Source organism: Phyllostomus hastatus, unplaced genomic scaffold (assembly GCF_019186645.2).
Source record: "Phyllostomus hastatus isolate PE091 unplaced genomic scaffold, TTU_PhHast_1.1 phas_scaffold_200, whole genome shotgun sequence".
NCBI classification, from domain to species: Eukaryota; Metazoa; Chordata; class Mammalia; order Chiroptera; family Phyllostomidae; genus Phyllostomus; species Phyllostomus hastatus.
Genome location: NW_025334016.1, coordinates 5,777,938 through 5,786,538, shown reverse-complemented (window position 1 = coordinate 5,786,538; position 8,601 = coordinate 5,777,938).

Below are 8,601 nucleotides of genomic sequence, written 5' to 3'. Positions count from 1 at the left end.
TTTATATTGCTGAATAACATTCCATTGTACATTGTACAGATAAATCACATTTTGTTTATCCATTCATGAATTGGTGGATATTTGGGCTCTTCCCATTTTTTGGCTGTTATGAATAATGCTTATATGAACATTCATATACAACTTTTTGTGCAGACATACGTTCTCACTTCTCTTGGGTAGATATTATCCACATAAGAAACATCCAAACCTGTTGAGAATTTTTATGAGTTTATTTAAGCCATACTGGTTGATGACAATTGCCGAGAAGCAAAATCTCAAAAGACTGAGAAAATGCTCCAGAGAATGGCAGCTTTACAGTTTATTTTATATGTTACAATGAAAAGAAGAGGTGTAAGGAGAGTTATACCAATGAAATTTATTTGTGGTAGATTAGAAAGGTGGAAGAAAGTAAAGTGGAGAAATCTCTGAGATTGGATAAAGAGTAAAATGAAGAGGTACATACTTCTTTTACCTTGGTAGATACAGGAGAGTTAATGACTAACATTTACAGCACATAGAGGTGGTATTTGGGCAACAAGATAACAATGATGGGTTCTGTGGCCTTATCCTCTGGTGATAGATTATGCCCTGAAGGGTCTGGAAAAAGGACATTACCCTGACATTCCAAAGGTATGTTTTCATAGATGCAAGAAGACAATAGACAGGCTCAGTTAAGGTAAATATTGACCTTTGTCAAGAAAGATGCTGGCCTAGGATGTGACTACCCACCACATGTGCTTTTAGTTAGGAAGTTTTAATTTCAGACCATCCTGTGTGATTACTGCTTTAGGTCTCTGAGTTTGTAACGCCTGTCCTGAGCTTGTCAGGTTTAGTATGTGGCCCCCTTTTCATCCACAATACCCAAGAGTAGAATTGCTGAGTCATATGGTAACTATGTTTAACTTTTTTTTAAAGATTTTATTTATTATTTATCTCAGAGAGAGGAGAAGGCAGGGAGAAAGGGAGAAGAACATCGATCAGTTGCTTCTCATACATGCCCTGACTGCGGGCCGAACCCGCAACCAGGCATGCGTGTGCCCTGACTGGGAATGGAACCGGTGACCTTCCACTTTGCAGCACAATGCCCAATGGAGCCACACCACTCAGGGCTATGTTTACCTATTTGAGGAATAGCCGAACTGTTTTCCATAGCAGCTACACCATTTAACAGTCTCACCAGCAATGTATGAGGGTTCCAGTTTCTCCACATCCTTGACATATATATGTATTTGTAACATGCTCTAGAGGTGTGACAAACTATGAGCATTTCTGCCCTAAGTTCTGGAAACTCTACTTGTTCACCATCTTGAGAATTGCCTGAGATTACTCATAGGTGTTGGGTGGCCCCAGGTTGGATCACCTTCCACAGAGAGCCCCAGGTTGGGAGTGGTAGAAATGGCATGCCAACCCGTGTGAGCAGTGCCAAGGAGTTCATCACAGCAGCCTGGGTGTGAAAACAAAAAGCCCCAGAAACTGAGTGCTTGGAGATGTTTAGGAAGAAGTGGCTGGTATGGGGGGAGGGCCAAGACCAAGCCAGGTTCTGACTGACTTTGAGTTGCTATTTGATATTTAGCCTCCCAGGACACTCTGATCAGTAAAAATAAAAATAAAAAATAAGGATTGTGTCTGTTTCTTACGCCAGAAGGATGTTGTGAAGTTAAAATTATCTAATTAAAAGCATTTGATGGGTGCTACTGCGTAACTCTCATGCCTTATTAAGGTATTATCTCTGTCTTGTCCTTGGGTGGGAACAGAAGGGCATGGCTGATTGGACAGGGGATTTCACAGTTTTCCACCCTGACCCAGCAGTTCTGATTCTGAGTGGGACAGCCAGTGATTTAAATGCTCAACCCCATGGCTTCAAGAGACTAAAATAAACATAAAGTTTCCATTTCACTCCTGGAGGCTTGGGCGACCTGTGACTTTTGTTGTCCAGTTCTTATCTCTCTGGAAAGACCTTTCAGGCTGAGGTGTGGCTGTGGTTGCACTCACAGCAAACTCATTGGGGTTTTTTTCCTCCCTAAATAACTTCCTCCCCAGAAGTGATTATAGTCGCCCCTGCCCCGCCACACACACACTTTTACAACATGGTGAGGACATGTGCTGAAATCAGAGAATCAGAATTCATATCAAAGCCCAACCTCCAGGATTTTCTTGCAATTCCAGGTGACAAGATACTTATGTGGGCAGAGGCAGACAGTTGTTACTGAGAAGCTCACTTCTGGAGAACAGGAAGAAGTTGTTTTTAACTAAGTGAAACTGTAGTTCCTCGATGCTGTTTATTTTCTTGTCTTGCCCGGCACAGGGTTTCTGTGAGGTAGGTCAGCGTTGAGACCTGGCTTTTCTTTGTCCCTGGGCTTGTCATTGAGTCCCAGGGAAGACTGAACTAGGGTCACCATGTATTAGCCTAAATGCAAAAGAGAGGGTGACTGTTGTACACAGAAATTGGGGGTTAGTTTCCTTTCTGCCATGTGATGAACAGCAAATTCCTGAAATGGGTTGACATGGATATAGTCACTGAGAATAAACAGCTGCTCATGACCTACCATCATCACATGTCAGCCACACAGACCTCCCCTCTTTTGCTTCCTGGAATTGTAGTCTTTGGCCAGGAGATGAGCAGATGGTGTGAATTCATTTGTGGCTTTGGAATGAAGGATTTTTATTGTTGTTTAAGTAGAAAAACTAATGGATTCCTCATGGGCTGCTGCCTGAGACTTTGCTAAATTTTGTCAGGCCCTTGTATGTTTCTCACATCACCTTCCCATCCAAATCTCAGTCATAAATAAGTCCATTGGAACCTCTGATCCTTTTTTTCCCAGAAATAGGATGAGTCACCCAGCTCCTCAACCTCCCACTCTCAGGAGCCAGTGAGAGTGTGGCTACAAAGGACTCTGCCCTAAGGGAAAACCAGGAAAGCCTCTGCCCTCTGCCTACCCTGCAGTCCTCTGGCTTTCCAGAACACAGTTCCAGGACCAGTAAGGAATAAGGGAGCTCTGTTCTGACTGGAAAAGTCAAGAGAACTCCTAAGAGGGCCAAGAAACTTCCTAGACCTCTGAGGATGAGTGAGCAAGTGTGTCCTTGACCCAGCTGAGCCTATTGGGTTACCCCTGAAAAACATGCCATGTAGGTGCCCAAGCTATGTCCCTAAAACCGTGTCCTGAAAATAGTCTCTTTGAGAAAGAGCTTTCAACTGGAGGGAGAAATCCACAGGAAAGATCAGGGTGCACCTTCTATTTGCTCTAACTTGCTTAGAGTCAGCCCTCAAACCTCACCCAGCCCCAGGCCAGGATTGAGGGGCAGTAAGAATTATACTCCAAGTACACCCACACTGACCTCCTGGAAGCTTCAGCTTGAGCCACTTCCAGGGCTCCTCCTTTGCAGCACCAAAGCTTTAGAGCTACCTGCTCCTCATGACACCCTGCCCACCCAGTTTGACAGGTTGCAGGCCACTCCTCCTCTGGGGGCAGTTTCTATCCTGGAACTAACGTCATCACACCTGGCACTGACAATCTTCAGACTCCAGGGCATTGTCCAGAATGTTGATGATTGGGAGATGGCTCTGGAAACTAACCAGACTTCAAAACAAACAAACAAACAAACAAACAAACAAACAAGAAACAAGAAATGGTACCTCTCACCTTGTCACACCAGTTCCCTGCCCAGCTATGTGGAAAGGTGGACAGAGGCTCAATTTCCAGGAAACCAACATATTGCCTAATGATACAAGCTCAAGATGGAGGGTGCTGAGAAGGCAGCTGAAGGCCTCTCAGCCAACCCTCTGCCATGAGGGTAGCATCATCCTGACCCCAAGGAGGCAGCAGATCCTTTTTATGGCAAGGGCCCCTCCTACACTCCAGTAAGATCATTTCTTCCACCTTTGGACCTATGAGTATTAATGGACTCCTGCTGTTGCTATTCCTGGATACCTCAACATCCTCTGTTAATTCCCATAATCCTGCCAAAACCTTTGTAAATAGTCTCTTGAATAGTTTCCCCAAAATAATCCACATAAGGAAAATAAAAGAAGTTCTTACAAAATGATAGGAACATGTTGAAAGGAAAGAGGAGTTAACTTGAAGGATCTTCCAATGGTCAAAATTAGAAAAATTTGAGCAACAAACTAAATAATGACAGTATTGGATTACAACCCATGGAATAAAATAAATAGCCAGAAGTTTATACTAATATTAATAAATAACTGAATAAATAAATATATAAATAAATAAGGAGGAGTGACAGCTCTTCCTTGCAGAAGAATTTCATTTAATAGAGAAGGAATGAGAAAAAATACAAACAATTCAGTAATAACTGTCCAAGGCAACATCTATCAATGGATGCTAAAATCAGTGAGCAAAAGACTGAAGAGAAACAGGATATATACATAGTCTCAAAGTATGTCCTCTAAGATATTTATTGATAACAAAGGGGAAATAGTAATTTTTCAGGGTTAACATTACCAGTAATCAGACACATTGACATCCTGTAACCCCCAATATGATGAGAGGGGCAAAACATCACTTCGGCAGTATGCTTACTAAAAATGTATAACATCAATCTACTCATGAGAAAACATCAGACAAACTCAAATCAAGAGACACCCCACAAATACATGACCAGTGCACTTTAAGAGTATCAAGGAAAGATAAAGAGAAAACTGAATAACTATCAGAGATTAGGGGAGACTAAGGAGACATAACAACTAAATGCAATGTGGAATCCTGAGCTGGATCCTGAAACAGAAAAACATTTGTGAAAAAATTGGTGGCATTTGAATTAGATTCATAGTTTAATGAATAGCATACAAAGGTTAAACTCCTAGTTTTGATCTTTGGACTATGGCACCCCTCTCCTACTATTGCAAGTCCTTCCTACTCGAGCTGAAGCCAAATGTGGAGAATTTAAAGGGCCAACATTCTTTTTTCAATGCCCCCCTTCCCCCTTCATTTTTCTCTTTTCACCTTTTTAAAAGCCAGGCATTTAGGATATTCAAAAGCAACACATGTTGAATTTATAAAGTCACTGTACACACACAGGGAAAGGCTCAGACTTTAAAAAGTACACATAAGAACTTAAGTTTGTATCTCAAGCTGATTTCTGGCATAGACACAGCTTACAGCAATCATCAAACCAAAAATTAGCAAACCTGGGGAGGAGGAGAATCTGATTTCCAGTTATTACTTTATTGATTCAAATGTCCAGTTTTCTTTTTTTTTTAAGATTTTATTTATTTATTTTTAGAGAGGGAAGGGAGGGAGAGAGAGAGAGAGAGAGAGAGAGAGAGAGAAACATCAATGTGCGGTTGCTGGGGGTTATGGCCTGCAACCCAGGAATGTACCCTGGCTGGGAATCGAACCTGGGACACTTTGGTTCCCAGCCCACGCTCAATCCACTGAGCTATGCCAGCCAGGGCTCAAACGTCCAGTTTTCAACAACAACAACAACATCACAAGGTATACCAAGAAACATGAACATATGGCCCATTCAAAGGAGAAAAAAAACAAACAGAAACTGTCCCTGAGAAAGATCAGATGGCATACTTGCTGGAATAAGTCTAACAATTCTCTTAAAGATGCTCAAAGAACTAAAAGAACATATGAATAAAATAAAAAATGATATATGAGCAAAATGGAAATATCAAGGTATAGAAAATTTTTTTAAAAATCTGGAGCTGAAAAGTATACTAACAGAAATGAAAAAAATGTACTAGAGGGATTCAAAGGCAGATTTGGGCAGGCAGAGGAAAGAATTAGCAAACTTGAAGATAGAAAAATGGACCTTATCTTGTCTGGGACACAGAAAGAAAACAAATTGAAGAAAAGTGAACAGAGTATGAGGGACCTTATAGAGCACCATCAAGCAGACAACATATGCACTGAGAAGTTCCAGAAGGAACACAGAGAAAGAAGCAGAGAAAATACTTGAAGAAATAATGGCTGAAAACTTCCAAAATTTGATGAAAGCATGACTATAAATATCTAAGAAGCTTAACTAACTTCAAGTGGAATGAACTCAAGGATGCTCTCCATATCCCTGGGAGGAGTATGTGTGTGGTCTTTTCTAACAGTAAAAATAAAAATATATAGTTAAGAGTTTTAAAACAAGAAATTTCATAATATTTGCAAAAGGGTCATGCAAATACCTCTTATGATGGGAAATATATGGAAAAATGTTTATGTGTCATTACAGATTATTGGATCTGCCCTTTCCCACTAACTTGTAGGTTCTTTTACTTCCCAATTCTTTAAACTGCTAATACAATTTTATTCATTGCAATTGATAATTTGCAATGTATATCATTCAAACACAAGCCCCTTTTTATGTGCTTCCCTAAGACATGGAAGTATTTTGCTTGAAAGTTTCCAGTTCTCTCTCTTTTTTTAGAGAGAAAAAGGAAGGGAGGGCAAGAAACATCAACGTGTAAGAAATACGCAAATCGATTGGCTGACTGTCACGTGCACCCCAAACAGGGACCGAACATGCAACCCAGGTATTTGCCATGACTGGGAATTGAACTGCGACATTTCAGTTTAAAGACTATGCTCCAACCAACTGAGCCACACAGGTCATAGCCTTTCCAGTTCTCTTTTATTTAAAAAAAAATATTTTATTTATTTAATTTTTAGAGAGAGGAAAGGAGGGAGAAAGAGAGGGAGAGAAACATCAATGTGTGATTGTCTCTTGGGCACCCCTTAGTGCAGACCTGGCCCACAACCCAGGCATATGCTCCAACTGGGAACCAAACCAGTGACATTTTGGTTCCCAAGCCCACGCTCAATCCACTGAGCTACACCATCTGGGGTTCCAGTTGTCTTTTAAACTACATTTGTGGTTAATGTCTTGGAGAATACATCACAAAAATCTTCCTAGCCTTTTTTTTTTTTTAATCTGCACTTATCCCTTCAAAATTCCCTTTGTGGTGATATGCATTTTTTATGACTCTACTTGCTGAAGGCTGCTTTTTCCAAACAGTGATAGAGTTTAATTCTCACTTTTCACTCCTTTAGCTTCTGGTGACTCCACTGAATTTCTAATTTCATCCTCTTTTTTCTTCTTTGCTTTTCATTCTATATTAAACTGAACAATCTTTTCATTTTTCTTTTTTTAATGTATTTTATTGATTATGCTATTACAGTTGTCCCATTTCCCCCCTTCTCTCCCCTCCACCCTGTACACCCTCTCCCACCCACGTTCCCCCCCCCCTTTAGTTCATGTCCCTGTGTCATACTTATAAGTTCTTTAGCTTCTACATTTCCCGTACTATTCTTGCCCTCCCCCCTATCTATTTTCAACCTACATTCTATGCTACTTATTCTCTATACCTTTTCCCCCCTCTCTCCTCCTCCCACCCCCCCCTGCTGCTAGCCCTCCATGTGCCCTCCATTTCTGTGGTTCTGTTCCTGTTCTAGTTGTTTACTTAGTTTCTTTTGATTTTTGCTTTAGGTGTGGTTGTTCATAATTGTGAGTTTGCTGTCCTTTTACTATACATGTCTTTTTCTTTATCTTCTTTTCTTAGATAAGTCCCTTTAGCATTTCATAAAATAAGGGCTTGGTGATGATGAACTCCTTTAACTTGACCTTATCTGAAAAGCACTTTATCTGCCCTTCCATTCTAAATGAGAGCTTTGCTGGATAGAGCAATCTGGGATGTAGGTCCTTGTCTTTCATGACTTGGAATATTTCTTTCCAGCCCCTTCTTGCCTGTAAGGTCTCTTTGGAGAAATCAGCTGACAGTCTGATGGGAACTCCTTTGTAGGTTACTGTCCCCTTATCTCTTGCTGCTTCTAGGATTCTCTCCTTCGTTTTTACCTTGGCTAATGTAATTATGATGTGCCTTGGTGTGTTTCTTCTTGGGTCCAACTTCTTTGGGGCTCTCTGAGCTTCTTGGATTTCTTGGAAGACTGTTCCCTTTGCCAGATTGGGGAAGTTCTCCTTTATTATTTGTTCAAATACGTGCTCCATCTGTTACTTTTCTCCTTCCTGTTCTGATACCCCTATAATTCGGATGTTGGAACGTTTAAAGGTGTCCTGGATGCTCTCAAGCTTTTCCTCGATTTTTTGAATTCTTATTTCATCATGCTTTCCTGCTTGGTTGATTCTATCTTCCTTCTGGTCCACTGTATTGTTTTGAGACTCAGATTCCTTCCTTTCACTATTGGCTCTCCTCTGCGTATCTTCCTGCATCTCTTTTATGGTAACCTGCATCCTTTCATCTAAATTGCGCCCAAAATCAACCAATTCCGTGAGCTTTCTGATCACCAGTGTTTTGAACTGTGCATCTGATAGATTGGCTATTTCTTGGTCGCTCAAAAGGATGAGTCCTTGGGGACTGATCTGTTCTGTGGAAACATATCTTATGTCTTTCCCTGTCTCTCCTTTTTTTTTTTTTTTCCCGGTCTGGTCGCTCTTGTTACGGTGGGGGGGCGGAGCTTTAGGTGTTCACAGGGGCTGGGCACCCCGGTCGCTACATTGTGACGTTATATGTGGGGGCGGGGGCGGGAGCGGGAGGGAACAATGGCGGTAGTTCCGTTCTCTTGGGCTCAGACCCTTCTCTGGGATCCTGGGCTGTGAGCTCTGCCCTGGTCCACAATCGCTGTCTCA